The sequence below is a fragment of the Wyeomyia smithii genome, chromosome 3, assembly GCF_029784165.1.
Source record: "Wyeomyia smithii strain HCP4-BCI-WySm-NY-G18 chromosome 3, ASM2978416v1, whole genome shotgun sequence".
Taxonomy (NCBI): Eukaryota; Metazoa; Arthropoda; class Insecta; order Diptera; family Culicidae; genus Wyeomyia; species Wyeomyia smithii.
Genome location: NC_073696.1, coordinates 220,208,806 through 220,224,883, shown reverse-complemented (window position 1 = coordinate 220,224,883; position 16,078 = coordinate 220,208,806). Strand labels below are relative to the sequence as shown.

The 16,078-nt window shown below is 38.3% G+C and overlaps 1 protein-coding gene across 1 annotated transcript in view; it reads left to right on the top strand.

The window, feature by feature from the left end:
* The first annotated feature begins 3,650 nt into the window (after nucleotides 1-3,650).
* The window catches only part of LOC129730485 (ankyrin-3-like), a 119,445-nt gene continuing 107,017 nt past the window's right edge, over nucleotides 3,651-16,078 (top strand). Inside the window, exons 1-2 of the mRNA XM_055689832.1 lie at nucleotides 3,651-3,792; nucleotides 4,566-4,913. The gene's annotated coding sequence lies outside the window, so the exon portion shown is untranslated. The remainder of the gene's footprint in view (nucleotides 3,793-4,565; nucleotides 4,914-16,078) is intronic.

Here is a 16,078-nt window from a genome sequence, read left to right as displayed (position 1 = left end):
ATAAAAAAAAGCAATTTAATTTTTCGAATGTCAAATATACATATCTGGCCACACTTTCGCTTGAAATAGATATTGTTTTGGATTCTTTGACTAATTTCCTTAAAAAATTATAGTCCATTTCAGTCCATTTCTAGACAAAATGAATTTGTAGCCACAATTAGAAGAAAAAAGTGATAAAACATGGTACTTCTATAATAAATAATATAAGGAACAATTCTTCAAACGTTGAGTTAAATTTGAGAAGCTTGTTGACACGTTTGTACCTTTTTTGTTATTTTGAGATGGAATGGCCCCTATTTATTTTATAGACTTCGGCTACCGAAGTTTTAATTAACTACACTGGTCGACAAAATAAAAAAGTGCAGTGCAGTTAGTGGCTAGGGACACCAAAACTCACAATAGCTATGATCTTTCATTTTTTCCAATTTCTAAATTCTTTTTATTTTTTTCTTTTCCAAAGTCGAATTCTGCTTTATAATATTACGACCTAATTGCAGTCGAACTTCTGAGCATCATCATTTAAAATCATTGCTAAATTTTAAATTAGAAACAATTTTGATTGTGAAATTTGTACGTATTTGAATGGCTTCAAACATTGATTTCGCCTGCAACATGGCGTTCATGAGATCGAACATTGTCTGTTGCAGAAAAGAAAGTTTACCTGCCGTAATATCCACCCCTTCTTTATTAAAAGTGTAATTTTTCTTCATTAACCATTATTTTTTGATTTTTTTGCTATAAACACATAATGTCTAGGAATAAATTGATACATTAGTCAAGGATTCCAAAAAAACATCAATGTTAAGCGTCAATGTTGCCAGGTATGTTTTCATCAACTTAAAAAACTGTTTTTTTATGAATGTCAACTGGTAACACTTCCGGTCATAATTTATACACTTTTTGGATTCCTCGGCCAATTTTCTCCAAATGACATAATCCAGAATGACCATAATCAGAAAAGTTCCAGAGGTATTAGCAAAATAGGGATAGTAATGGCAAGTAAATTGGAATACATTTGACTCTATTTCTTAAAAACCTGTAACTCGAGTTTTGTTCATAATACCTCTGAGTTATAGGTGTTTTTCATGTAAAATTGTCGTAGAAACACGATGGAACTATAAAAATTTAATTTGGAGTATACTCAGGTACCAGGAAAAGTATTTTTATTTTCCACATGAAATCTGGCAACACCGTCGCTCATAAGTGATATTTTTTTTATTTATTGACTGATTGTCTTCAGAATGCAATTTCTGGAATATCTATTGCTAAAGAATATCCAGAGATATAAAAAATCAAAGAAAAAAAATTGCTCGCTACCCAAGAAAATAAGGTAGTGTTCCTAAAAAAATGCTGTAACTCGAGTTTTGCTCATAATTCCTGCTGGTGATAGGGTATCGGCTCTGTTATCGTCACGTTTTACCTATCCTATCATCGTCCGGGGGGTTAATGAAGTCATAGGGAACTAATGTTTGGAAGAGAGGTACTCTGCATTATGAAGAACGATCCTGGACATCAGTTACCCCACTGACGATAATAGAGCCGATACCCTAAATGTTTTTCGTGCAAATTTTTTTTCAGGAGCACGATGAAATTATAAAAAAAAGCAATTTAATTTTTCGAATGTCAAATATACATATCTGGCCACACTTTCGCTTGAAATAGATATTGTTTTGGATTCTTTGACTAATTTCCTTAAAAAATTATGGTCCATTTCAGTCCATTTCTAGACAAAATGCATTTGTAGCCACAATTAGAAGAAAAAAGTGATAAAACATGGTACTTCTATAATAAATAATATAAGGAACAATTCTTCAAACGTTGAGTTAAATTTGAGAAGCTTGTTGACACGTTTGTACCTTTTTTGTTATTTTGAGATGGAATGGCCCCTATTTATTTTATAGACTTCGGCTACCGAAGTTTTAATTAACTACACTGGTCGACAAAATAAAAAAGTGCAGTGCAGTTAGTGGCTAGGGACACCAAAACTCACAATAGCTATGATCTTTCATTTTTTCCAATTTCTAAATTCTTTTTATTTGTTTCTTTTCCAAAGTCGAATTCTGCTTTATAATATTACGACCTAATTGCAGTCGAACTTCTGAGCATCATCATTTCTGTTACACAACAGTTGTGGGTTCACGAAAACTATTCAGGACATCTTAAACGCTCGATTAAGATTTTTAATGTGGGTGTTCGAAATACAATGTCTCTAATCGATGGAAGTTGACTGTACAACTTAAAAAAAAAACGGATCAATTCAAAATTTCTACCTTTGAGAGATAGTGGTTTCCAAACTCTGTGCAAATAAAAAATTCAGATACGTGTTCTCGGATTCTAAATGTTCAAAGTTCACTTTGACCAGATTTAGCGTAATCAGCCGACTACTTTGCAATTGCTTTCTGATTATCATGTTATGAAATCAACCCACCAGAATGTCCCCAACTGCGGCCGATCTATCGTCACTGGAAAATTGTAAAGAGCATGGACATGACAGAAGTCGAGAAGAATTAGTTTTGTCTTGACTGCGTGTTAAAACCAGATACACATGCCAAAAATAGAATTATTCGTAATTAATTCCTGTTGTTCGAACTATGCATTTTACATAAACTGAACTATTGATATACTCTTCAGTGCATAGCTAAGAACTGCTGCTTTATTGTCGAGTGATTATTCCAAACAAATTCTCTTAAACGGATGTTACATGTGATCGATTCCTTGGAGCATGTCACAAGTATGTCCGAAATGTGAAAGACAAAAGAGCAAAATCACAGCTAATGAAAAAATTATTCAACAGTTTTTGATTCGAATGAACCTTCGTACACGTACTTGGCTTGGCAAACTGAGTATTTTTCACACATGAAGTAATTTATTAATATTTTGCTCTTCATGCTCACTGCCGATAATATTGGCAGAAGGAACGAGGCTCGGAGCCGTTTTCTTTGCGAAAAGCATATGTAAAGCAAACAAATTAGACTCTTAATGAAAATTTTGGTTAAAGAACGACATCACAAAATCGTGTGTGGCTTTAGCTTCTACAATCTGTAGTTTGGAACAAGGGAGATAAGGAAAAGCATTGACCGAAAAAGCATTTTGATTTTACAATCATAACGTAAACAATTCATCCTAAAGGAATAAATGGCACACTGCTCACCAAAGATTATAAATCGGGCACGTGTCTGTCCGGCGCCACACTTATTAACCCGCCTAGTAAAAAAAATAAATAAATCTTGATTATCCAAAAGCATCAAATAAAATTAGAGCAGCTATTCGCTGCCAATTCCCAACCGGGGCGAAGACGGCCCCAACTCCACGCAACATTTTCCGGTTATCACATCACACATGATCTGCGTTCGGTTTAACCAAACAACCACCCACATCCACCGTACCGAGCCAGCATCGGGTGCAAAGCTCTCGTCGAGCAATATCCGCTGCCCGGTGGGTGGCGTCCTTGCGCTCTTTGCTCTTGTCGCTCTCGCTCGCAGCTCGTAGACATAACAGCAACAACTTCACCGTTCGTCAGTCTACTGCTGGCAGCAGGACGTCGCTTTCTGGCAAGAAATTCCGAAGTTTTTACGCTCCCCCCACTACACACACACAAACACGCACACACAACTGAACTGTGGAAATCCCTAGGAAAAGCGCCAGCTCAGTTTTCATTCCTTCGTCAATCGTCTGCCAAGTTAGACGCGTTACCCCACGCGTGTTGTGTGTCCTTCGTAGGAGGTGTGATCTTTTAAACCTGTTTCTACTGAAACTACTAGATCCTGGGAATCACTTTCCACACCGTCCTCGGTTCGGTTTTTTCTTAATCCGGGTTTGCGTTGGGCCGTTTCAGCGATAGTCTAGATAGTGTTTCGTTTGCATAACTGCTGCTTTTTTGGTTTTTTAGCTTTCCGCCCGCGAGTTATGACTTTGTGTATTTTTTCGCTTTTCATACAATTTGCGAACTCACTGGTTTCGGATGATAAGATTCGTAGTGCTGCGAGATGGTTTTGCTGGATGACGAATAAAAAAAGGCTGGGCAAAGCATCTCTTTAGTGACGGTGTGGTGCTTCTTTGAAGTGATTTATGAGTGTTAACAGGAAAATCCGAAGCTAGCTGGAGCTAGAGCTAACATCCAGCTGCGACCAGCTTTCACTAGTGAAAAAAAATTAATTTACTTATTTCATCACTTTTCCGTCCGTTTTGTTTGTCTTTATTTGGCTAGCATCTACATTAAGTGTAAAGGTTGCCATTTTCTGCTCCTTCAGGGGGTGCCCATTAAGAAGCAAAAAAAAACTTCTATTTTATCTACACCGTAAATAGCGAATACGCTCTAGTGTTCGCACCGTTCAGTACGTGCTTGTTCGGGAAAGGAAAAAAATAGTAATCTTCATAAAAATTTCAATCGATGAGTGCTCTCTGCGATGTAAATAAATTACATGTTCCGCGCGAAGAAAAACAATGATTGGGCAACACGTGATCCGGGTTGGAAAATTCTCATCCGGTTGTGGGTTTAATTTTAGAACAGATTATCGCTCACTTTAATGAAATTTGATGAATTTGTGCTGGGATTTAATTTTCAGCTTCACTGGAGATGAAATCAATTAGTTGTAGAAAGGAAACCCCCATCGTGCAGCAGCAGCAGCCGTCGCAACAGTGTGCAATGTAGGAGATTTCCTCAAATAAAGGTAGTACAGCAGTTTCGAAGGCATTAGTTATAGCAGCGCAAAGGACGAAAAACGGCTGTTGATTGTGTGGCGTTAGTGTTAAAGTGTTAACTTGCTTATATTAAGGTTGTTTGTTACTCTTTGGAATAAAGAAATAAAGGCTGCTTCGTTGGTAGAATAAATAAATAGTTATTCAAGTGTTTTATGCTAAAGATAGAATAGTTAAAACGGAACGGATAATTTTGGCGTGAACAATTATGCTCGGTAAGTATTTTTTTAATGTTTTTGATGTGTGACGATTACTGGTTAATTCTATATATCAGTTCTCCGGGAACTCGACCTAAAATTTTTCGATAGGCTTAGTGAGAATAGGTAGTTTCAATTTTCAAACCCGTTTTTTTTTCGAAACTATGAATTAGGCGTTGTGCAAGTTTTGAACAAAAATTACTGCGAACCAGTCACGAGAGCTCTGTTTTTTTTACTAAGATGCTAACAGTTCCTTGAAGTAAATAGCACTCCGTTTCTTGATAGTAAATTCGCGATTACTGTAGTGTTCAGAAGTAGAAAACTCATTTGTACTTCAATTGAAATATGTAGTCGTCCTTAAAACGACGATAAGGTTTACTTCATGAACTAATTACATTTTTTGTCCTATGACTTACATTTCAAGTTGTAACGTAGGCAATGTATGTCATTTTTTCGAGGCTGCGAAACAGGAACATGAGCTAAGGACGTAATTTGGACCTAGAAAAAATTTCCTTTCTGGACGAGGGATATTTTTTAAAGTCTAAATCACATCCTCAGCCTGTGATCATTTTTCGCATCCTCAAAAAAAAAACATATATTGCCTACTTTACAACTTAAACGGTAAGTTTTAGTTTCCACTAAACTTGGGACATGCCTGCGTGTTGCCGGTGCTTCCCACACAAAAGGGAGATCCAACATCTAGTGCTGTGGAAGGTGCTGTTTACTCTGTTTGTCCTCTGCTATGGGAGTCAACGAGATATTTGAAATCACCGTCTGCTGCAGCTCTGTTTGCTGCTGGCCGATTCAGTTCTCTTGAATAGAGCAAGGATTTACCAATGCCGTTACCAATATTGCTACCCGCTGCTGCTAAGTTGGGAACGTTATTACCACCATCCGTTAGTAAAATGATTGGTTTGAGCAGAAGCAGGTTTTTATATAGCCTCTGAGCAAAGATGACTGGAACAAGATACCTGACTCTTGCAGTACGCAGCGGACACGATTGTCGCTGCGCGTGAAGGAAAGTCGAACTAATTTGTGTATTGATAATTTGATGATGATGGTAAGGTGAAGCAATATTTTTTTTCAATAACCTTGTATGGTCCTGCCATCTAGTTTTCAATATCCTTATACGGTGCTGCCATCTAGTTTTCATTTTCATCTGGTGGATTATGCACGATATATCGATTTTGATAATAACCAGTTTTATGCACATTTAAATCATCCGATGGCATGTATGAAGAACAGGAGGTTAGATATCTTGTTCTAGTCATATTTGCCCTGAGTGTATTACCGGTTAACTAAAGGGTGTTAAGGTCAAAAGTTGGTCAAACAAAACTGTGTGTAAATTGGTCTTTGCTTATTGAGAAATCAAAACATGTATCTTTGTCAAGTTCAACTCGTACAGAATAAAGGAAAACTATTGACTCAAGCTTTCTTTTCAGCAATTGAGAGTTGCCGGACATTTCTTTTGGCTCCTTCCATCATGTTTTGTACAGCTTCCTTGGTCACTTTGTTCGCCGCAGAATGCCAGTGAGCCTTGAACTGCATCTCGTTGACAACTGTCTTTCGTGTCTTGTTGAGGTTCCGCTTTACAATAGGTCAGTATTTTTCTGTAGGGTGGAAATCTGGTGTATTGGAATGGTTCATGTCCTCTGGTACCACCTGGGCGTTGTTCGCAGCATGCCACTCTATGACTATTTTCCGTAATGGCAAAATGCCAAATCCGGCCAAAACGGATCAACGGTTGAGGAAAGACAACATATTCTTCTTCAGTTTTTTTTCCTGTGTGGACTCGTCACTGCCCCCAGAGATTAGATCTATTGTGATATTGCCCAGGTATTATCTGTACTCCGTACCTACTATTATTGGCAGCATCACTATTGAAGTAAGTGATACGCTTATCATTCATATCCGTGCTTGTGTGTAAGTTTTAGCTTTCCGTTTCATGCTTATTACTCTACTATACCGAGCCTCTGTCCCTCCTAACAATATCGCCTAATTACAATTCCCTGGAGAGAACATTCATACGCTACTCACACCAGTTTTATTATAACAGGGACTTATTTTTATTAGAAGGAGAGATTTAGATTGAAGGAAAGGTACTTAGTGGGAAGCCTGAGAATAAACCCATGCTAAAGTCTGTTGACCTGAGATTCTACTAAGATTCGAACCCACGACCACCAGCTTACCAAGGCGGACTCTGTAACCTTGCGGCTACGGAGCTCCCCTGCTACTTCAGCTACTCCTGCACATAAGTTTCCTGGTTTGCGGAACCATTTGCGATAAAAATGTTGCTCTTCAAACCACAGCAACAGATGGCCTGCCACACGAGATATTTCTTTGCAAACTTCGACAGCTTAATGTGTTCGAAAATCTCTGCCACCTTTCCTCTTCGAGTTGCCGTATGATATTCTTGTCCAGGAAGCTGTTTAAAGTCTGCCTTAATTAAAGTGACCAGACGTCCCGCATTCCGCGGGACAGTTCCGCGTTTCAACGAAACGTCCCACGAAATGTACCGTGTTCATCTAGAGTGTCCCGCGTGCCTTCGCAATGTCTCGCGATTTCAATAAAATTGAACCACCAGATGTCACTTATTTTCACTGGGACGGTTGTCAGTATCGAGTTTCTTTATGCCAAATCTCTTAAAAATACATGGAACTTCGGGATCTGGTACTATCTATGAAAAAAATTGACTTTCTTTGACTTGAACTGGGGCCGATGTAAAGTTTTCCAGCTCAAAAATTTTTGAGTCTCAGATACGGGTTTTGTCGAAATTTGTTTTTAGGTAACACCAGATCTCGACGTTTTATGCATTTTTAAAACATTTGCATACAAAAAATTTCTATATGTTCGGTATATATTCATGAACTCCATCAGTCAAAAAAGTAAAATTTTGACTGGTTTGAGGCAACACTTCTCGAAGACCGATTGAGCTGAACTCATGTATGAGAAAATTGTTCAAGAAAACGAAACTTTTGAACCTTATTGCTAACCGAACTTTACAGTCAATTTTTTTTCCATACAAGCCATTGCCCCCCACTTATGCACGTGTAATTTTTGACCATCACAGAATTAAATTGTAGTCCCGCGTTTAAGCTCTAACTTTCTGGTCGCTTTAGCCTTGATGTAAGTTTCATCATTCTGTAGCACGCAACCAAACTTCGTCAACATCTTCACGTATAGCTTTCGCGATCGTTGTCTGGCCGACTTATTTTACTTATCGTCCCGATTTGGAGTCCCCACCTTTTTGTAAATCGAGAGCCGGCTGGTTTTTAAGCTCGATTCACAGTTATAGACGACACTCCCAGCTTGGTTGCGACATCTCGGACGGAAACGTTGGGATTCGCTTGAAAATTCTAGCCACTCTTTCCGTCGTTTTTGCGGCCTTCAGATTTCAATTTCTTCTCGATTCCTGGCAGTTAAAAACGTTCTTAAAAACACTTTTATTACGAGTTAGTAGTTAGTAGTAAAAATTTGACAGCTCAAACAGTCGAACTCTAATCGTGATACCGAAAACAGTGAAGCTACTCCATTCAGAATAGTGCGCGTTCCAAGAAATACAGTTCTCCACCGTGTCAATTATAGACATTGGCGGAACTTTGTGGACGCCGGGTATGCCTGTTCCGGCATCCACAAAATCTTAGCACTATAAGACAACAATCATAGCATCAAAAGAAAGACCGGTGGCGAGCGACTGACGACCCTGAGCGATTAAAAATTCCAAAGGATGCTGAAGAGGAAAACCAAGGGAAAAGTGGCTAAATCGCTGCGTGCGCTTGGCAATCGGTCAAACAGTATCTGGTGAACATGAACATTCATGTCAAGAAGCGGCAGTTCTGTCCACTGGTTTCGGAGCTGTAGGAATGACACAGCGGCAACGGCTGAATAGGATGGTCAAGTCGATTTTTCCGGCGAATCGTGACGTAGAAGGGTTAAGGACAACGAGGTCTATCTCACCCTGGATGGCAATGACTGGCAGGGCATTTCGTATTGTACTTCTCCCACGAAGGAAGTGGGCTTCGAGATGATATTTATTTCACATACCAAGTTTTCCAAGAAAGTGCTGCTGGGGCTGATGTTCGACAAGAAGGGGATGTTAATTTCGCTCTTTTTTCGCTCCGAACTTGTCACGAACGGGGATATTTATAGTTCGAAGTGCCTGCCGGAAGTTGAGTCGTTTATCAAGAAATACCATCACGGTGTTCTAGCCGGGTCTAGCGTTGACCCGCTATTCGAAGCAATCGTTGGAGGAGATGTAGCCACTGAATATGGATGGGGAACTCAAGCTGGTGAACCCGCCTAACGTCCCCCAGCGTCTTATTGAGAATTTCTTGGCAAACCTGAAGCGTAAGATCTACTCCAACGATTTTGTTGCGAAAACTGAGGAGAAATTGATTAATAAAACGAAGAAAGAACTCAAAAACATGCCTATGTTTTCGTCTGCCATGTTGAATGTTCCGATTAACTGCCGGAAGGCCATCCGCAAGGGCGCAGAACTTTTTTGCGAGTTAACTAATATAATTACCTTCCATGGGAAATTTATTAAACTCAACTATCTGTCTTAATTTTCAGAAAAAAAGTCTATTTTTTAATGAAAACGTTAGGGGCGAAAGGTTTTCTCCTTGGAGACAATTCTCAATCGATCGGATGCGCAGCTTCAAATTCAGCAGAAATTTCTCGATATTTGAGCGTCGCCATTATCCATTCGATAATACAGTTGCGAAACGCATTGAGCTAATAGGATATATTGTGGAATGCTCCTCTAATATCAAGAAAAGCAATTTACTCAGTTTGAAGCGATTTGTCGATTTCATTAACAAGCGATTGTAGCCCCTTTATTGTAGATCTAACCTATTGGCAAACAATTTAGTGTTTGCTTAATTGAAAACTCAATAAGCTCGTTAACTTAATAGAGTCGGTCACTAGGTTTTTCATTGCCTTTAATAGAACAGAGGAGAGACTGATGGTTCTAACAAGGCTAGAAGACTTTTCATTTCTTTGTCCCGCTTACGGAACAAAAACAGCTCGAACCTTCCTCTAAGTCTTTGGAATGTAACGCAGACTAAAACTAGCTCTGAATAATTCGGTCAACAGGGGAATTCGCACTTCTTTTTCCTGTCGAAGTGATTCTGGAAAAATTTCATCTTTTCCAGTGGGTTTAAAGGGCTGTAAAGAACTCAATGCTCATGCAACCTGGGAAGGCGCGAAGATGTCACAAGCTTTAAGATAGACATTAGTTGTAGAGCAACATGTCAAAAGCACCTATCTACTTTCATCAATTTTCTTGATCGACTTTACATTTGTTTAATGGTTCAGTATTCCCAACGTGGTTTTCTTTTTTTTTTCTTTATATCATAAAGCGTGTTTAATAAGCCGTGGCGGCTGAAAGTAACCGATTGATCAAAGCAGATAGGCCCTTTTGACATGTTGCTCTACAGTTGATCATAGTCGTCTTGTCTCATTTAAGTCCTGCGCTTCACCAGATACGGGTCGATAGACCTAGGCAAGTGAGTTGTCATCATTAATTCCGGTTTTTTAGACAGGCTTAGTAAAACGACTGCGCCGACTCTTTCTTAAGCCGATGCCATGATGAACACGAATGAAATGGTTTCATATATTTTGTCATTGTTGATATTATTTCCCGAGACAGAACGGGTTTCGCACTGCCTCGCTTGCATTATAGCATCGGCCTTACTTTCGTGAAACATAATCACATGACAGCCCGCTCGGATTTGTGCCGAAAGATTTCGCGCTGTGAAGGCTGTCACTAGCGACAGCTAGAAAGAACCAAGATTCATAAGGAGAGGGAAAATAACAGCCCGTCCGGAGTTGCATGTGTGTGCTGTCGTCGTACACAAATTACGTAACGCATGAAAGGGGGAGGGGGGGTCGAGTCTGTGTTACTTATTGTTACATAGGAGGGAGGGTGGGTTAGTAGGGACAGTTACGTAACTATGATGTTGGCTCATATTGGAAATTTGGGGGGGGGGGTCACGTTGTTCAGCGTTACATAATTTTAGGGGGGGGGAGTCATGTCAAACGTTACTTATCGTTACATGGGGGGGTCTGAAATCTAGACTTTTAGCGTTACGTCGTGTACGACGCCTTAGTTGCTGTCGGACTGTTTACCGAACGTGTGGGGAGCAGAGAGAGCCGTGCAATTCAATAAGAGCCGGATTAGTTGAAAATTTGCTGTCACTGTCTTGCAGTCATTTTCATAACCTTGGTTTCAGAGCAATCAACAGTAAAACCGCCATCGTCTTTTTTAAGATTGAAAGAACTATAAGGGTCATTCCATACGAAGTGTACATGGCACTTGGACACGACTATCACAGAACAACAGTTGAGGGAATTATTCAGAACACAAACTTGAGGGAAAAAATAATTGTGAGATTGGAGATTGGCTCATATTGCCTCGAGCTGATAAGTGTTTCTTACGTAAAATTTTTCGAGAAATACGATGAAACTATCAAATAGTAAATAAAATTAGTTGAATTTGCCGGAAAATGCAAATTTAGTTTTAAAATACAAAAAAAAAAATCTATCTGACAACACATCTGGTTGAAAACAATATTTTTTCTGGATTATTTGGTTTGTTTCTTCAAAATCCACCTATCAGTATTTCTCGGGCGTCTTACGTCTATAAATTGCAAGAAAAATGAATTACGAAATTCACAACTATTTTCGTAAAAATGTTCTATCTCAAGATTGGCTCATATTACTTCGGGGTGATAATTGTTTCTTACGTAAAATTTTCCGAGAAATACGATGAAATTATCAAATTCAAAATGAAAATGGCTACATTTGCCGAAAAGTGCAAGTTTAGTTTTCAAATACCAAAATCATTTATCTGGCAACACTTCCGGTCAAAAATTATATTTTTCTTCAAAATCAGGATTTTTTTTCTTAAATGTTATCTATCAGTATTTATCGGACATCTTACCTTATTTTGCAACAAAGAGGGGGGTCCCACAGAACAGGGAGGTATTACAATCGACCCCAAAATTGGGTTTTTTTTTTCAAAGTGCCACTAGATGAATAATTCCCCCAACTTTGAGCAAAATCTGTAATGTTCGTGTCCAAGTTTGTGCTTTTTCGTGGTCACTTCGTATGGAATGACCCGTATGCATTATAGAAGTTTTTTCTTGGTCACATTGTGTGAAATGACGTAAATACTGACAGGAATAAAATCATTAAAAATCATGAATGTGCAATATGTGCAATTGTATTCCTAGACGTGTTTCAGGAAACTACTTTACAATGAGGTTGTATGAGAAACGTCCAGAAAATTAAAAAAAAACTACATCAAAACTTAATTCGAAAGGTAAAATTTAATGCAATGCAAATATATATATATATATATATATATATATATATAGCCAATAAAACCCAATACCTTCAATGGGACACCTGAAAAAATGTCCAATAACAAGAGATGGCGCTTTTTAAGTGGTAGTAAAATCGAAATTTCTCCGAGTATTTTGCTCATTGACCGAGAATACATCTATCAATTGTCTTCTATACATTTAATTCTAACTTTCTGGTACTTACTTTCACTAGACGCAATCTATTTTTATCAAAACACATGTTTTTCCTATACAACTCCATTGCGTCTTACTACCATTCGTCCATGAGCCCGTGGTGTTGATTTTGACAACAGCTCAAAATTAGGGCGAGAGCCGTGTGGTTGAAAGCGGAGGCGCACAATACTCATTAAAAAGGTTGGTCAAGGTTGCAAGAAGCAAGTTATCTCTTAGAAATCTTCATACAAATTTAAAATGCAAAACGATAAGCGGAGTCACCAGCAATTAACTTCCGATAAGTTTAGGACTTTTGAGGGCTCAAATGGAAGCAATGAAATTTTGTTCTGGCTGTTTGCAATCAAGTTTTAACATTTCCATCTGACGATGAACCGCTTTAATACTCTTAGCCATGCAATGACATCGAGTTCTGGTGTGAATGAAAAAATCGACAGTTTCTGCAATTTTTTAATAGATGGCAATACACAACAGTTGCGCTCACTCGTGTGATTTATTGGCAAAAATTAGCGGCGGTGTCCCATTTAAAAAGTTCTAAACTTATTGCATACCTTTCATTTGGAGGTCCATATCTGTAGCAGGTAAACTATAATCACCAATATTTAAAAATGGCACCGAAGATAAAAATATAATGCTTTAAATAGAGTTCATTCCAACGCCACACACCCTTTTGGAAAATTACTCTTGAGTTTAAACAAATTTTCCACCGGCGCAAAATACTCAGTTTCTAAGTGCAAAGTTTCATTCAAATCAAAAACGGTCGATGCTTGACGCTAGATCATTTGGCATGGATTTGCTCAAAAGTCGTTTGTGTTCAAATTTGCCTCTCCTGTTAAGAGGAATCGCTTACCACAGGGTGTTCAATTAGTTCGAATACACTTATCGAATACACTCGAACTTATTGTACATCAGTAGACTGGTACATAATTAAATGGGAAAAAAACGATGATGTTATTTTCTAGCTCCAATGCACTTTTCATGTTCCTATAACAACTGTATAAATTTTCAGATCGATCGGTAGCACTATTTTTTACATCCGATTTTTTAAGTTTCCATACAATATTATATGGGGAAATCCACTTTTTCAAAATTAATTTTCACACAATATTAGGAGAAAATTGTCCTGAAAAAAAAAAACACTTCTGAAAACAGTAATGCACTACGATACTTGTGAAAAAAATTATTTACGTTATAGAAGTTATTTCTTCATTTCCTATGGCAACTTCAGGAATATATTCGTTATTACTATCAGATGAAAAGTCTTCATCCCTCAACTTTCCCGAGAAACGACTAATCTCTTTATACGATATTTGTTCAACTTACTCGACATTTCAACGAAACAAACGCCATGTACGTGTCAAACCAAAAACCATTGAGCCCGTTTAGTATTTTGAAAATTAATAAAACATAGATAGATTCATTAAAAATAATTGTAAAATATGCACACAAAACAAAACCAGGAGCAATTTATTATTTTGAAAGAATCAGCTTTTTATCAGCCTAAACTCTACGAGTTTACGATGCAGTATCGAGATTGTGCTGACGAAGTTGCAGTATAGTGAACGCTGGCAAAATTTCAACAGAAACGTTTCATAGTTGAAGCTCTGACTCAACACATTTAGTTTGGAAAGGTGGCAACAACAAATTTTGTGTCATTCTATTAGGAATTCTTTGCAATTCTTATGAAGCATAAAAATGTAGAATAAAAAAATATACGAGATATTGTGCATTCACTATCGTTTCCGAGGTAACTCCACACTCTACGCTAGGCAGAAGGACTTCCATTTGAAGGTAGCACAGCAGGGCGTGTTTTTTGTCTCGTTCTACTGTGTTTCGCTCTACTGGTTGCTGTGCTGACAACCGAAACCGGCTTACACTGGAGAATAAATCACTTTTTTCATTGAATCTCTAACGCCATGACAGCTTTCCTCGATAGTGTTTTCTACTACATACCTACTTCTGCGAATTATATGACTGAAAAAAAGAATTCTTTTTTTCATCGTATCGCGACACTTCGGCTTCGGTCCGGTCCCAACAGTCCGGCTCAGCGTGCAATTAAATTCATTACTTGGGCAGTGACCCAGATGGATACGCTCTGACTACTACCTCGGGGTGGGGGGGACCCAATGCTGGTAATCGGAGACAATCATGCAAAGTGGATAATTATTGCCTGTAGCAGAAAAATTTGTGCGCAAAGATCCGGTTTGGATTGAAAATATTTCCGAGCAAATCAGAAAATAGATTTAGATAATGGAAACTGGAGGAATTTCTGATATTAAAGAGCCATTCCGAGACTGGTCATACTTTCCTACGAGGGTATTACAGTTTAAAAAGTATATTATCTCTATGGTTCGGTTGACGTTACAATCCATAGCGTCATAACGTGTACTCCAGCGTCTACTCTAGATTATAAACGTGATGACAGTCAGCAGGTATATAAAATAAAAGTCATTCGAGTGGAAAATTAGAAAAACGCCAGCCTGTGTGGCCGGGAAGTTTTACTTTATCCATATTTTAAAATAGCTCAATCTCTGCCGTTTAGGCTCGCGTAGCTGTCGTTCGAAGTGATTTACGCTTGACAGAACATTTGCATCGCGTCGCCTTGGGCATAGGTTAGATTTGTGTTAGACATTCAAATCGTGCGATCCTTACCTGTCGTAGGAATTGGTTAAAATATAGTAATTTATCACAGCGGACGTGTAAAATGGTCCCCAAGGGTCAGATGTTTTATTCGCTCTTGCATATAGCTGTAAATGAAACGAATTTACGGTCATTTCAGGATACAATCAAGCGCAGCTGTGATGAATAATGTTGGAAAACGTGTCTTTATATTCGGCTGAAAACTCGCTTCTTTTTGGGCGAACCTTTTTAGTGGTTAATGACAAATGATAGAAACCATCGCATACCGTTTGATTGTCGAATGAATTTACAAAAGAACTGCTGTATTCAAAACTTCGTAAATGGTCTCTCTCTTATTATTCATGATACCATTCAAGATTAAAACACGTTAAAGAGGAAATGACAGCCAAGATGCCAGTCTCGAAACGAAGTAATTTGGGATGTAAAGGGCAGTTGTTAAATTGCACAATTTCTGATTATGTAGTTATACAACGCAGGATAGGCTCACTTGAAATACGCACCATAAGCACTGCCGTAGTAAAAGCAGACGCCATAACAGGGGACATTTTTCTGCTTCCCTAATTGACTAGCTTTCAATCCCAAGCAAGCAGCTGACGCCGGTTGTCTGAAAGCTCTTGCTGGTGGGTCGCTTTTTATTTGATTCTGCAAACCATTATTTATGGTTCCCGGGACCGAAACAGTCGTTCCCTTTCCACCAGGAAGGAAAGTTTTTTTTACTGCTGGTGTCTGGCTGCTCGTACCAGCAGGAGTCATTTCCTGGAAACTTAATTGACATCGGACAATTCCCTGAGTATATTTTGTTTAGGTTTGTCGTGCGAAAATTTCGAATTATAGTATTATACCAATATAGACTTTAATACTATTAGGTAATTTACAGTCTTTTACATTTCATTTGAGAACGGGATCCAAGTCGCTTTTCGTTGAATAAATCTTCTTTACTAGGAAAACTTTATCCTTTGAAAAGATAGAAAAACATGTTTAATCCCTAATGGAAGATAATAAATT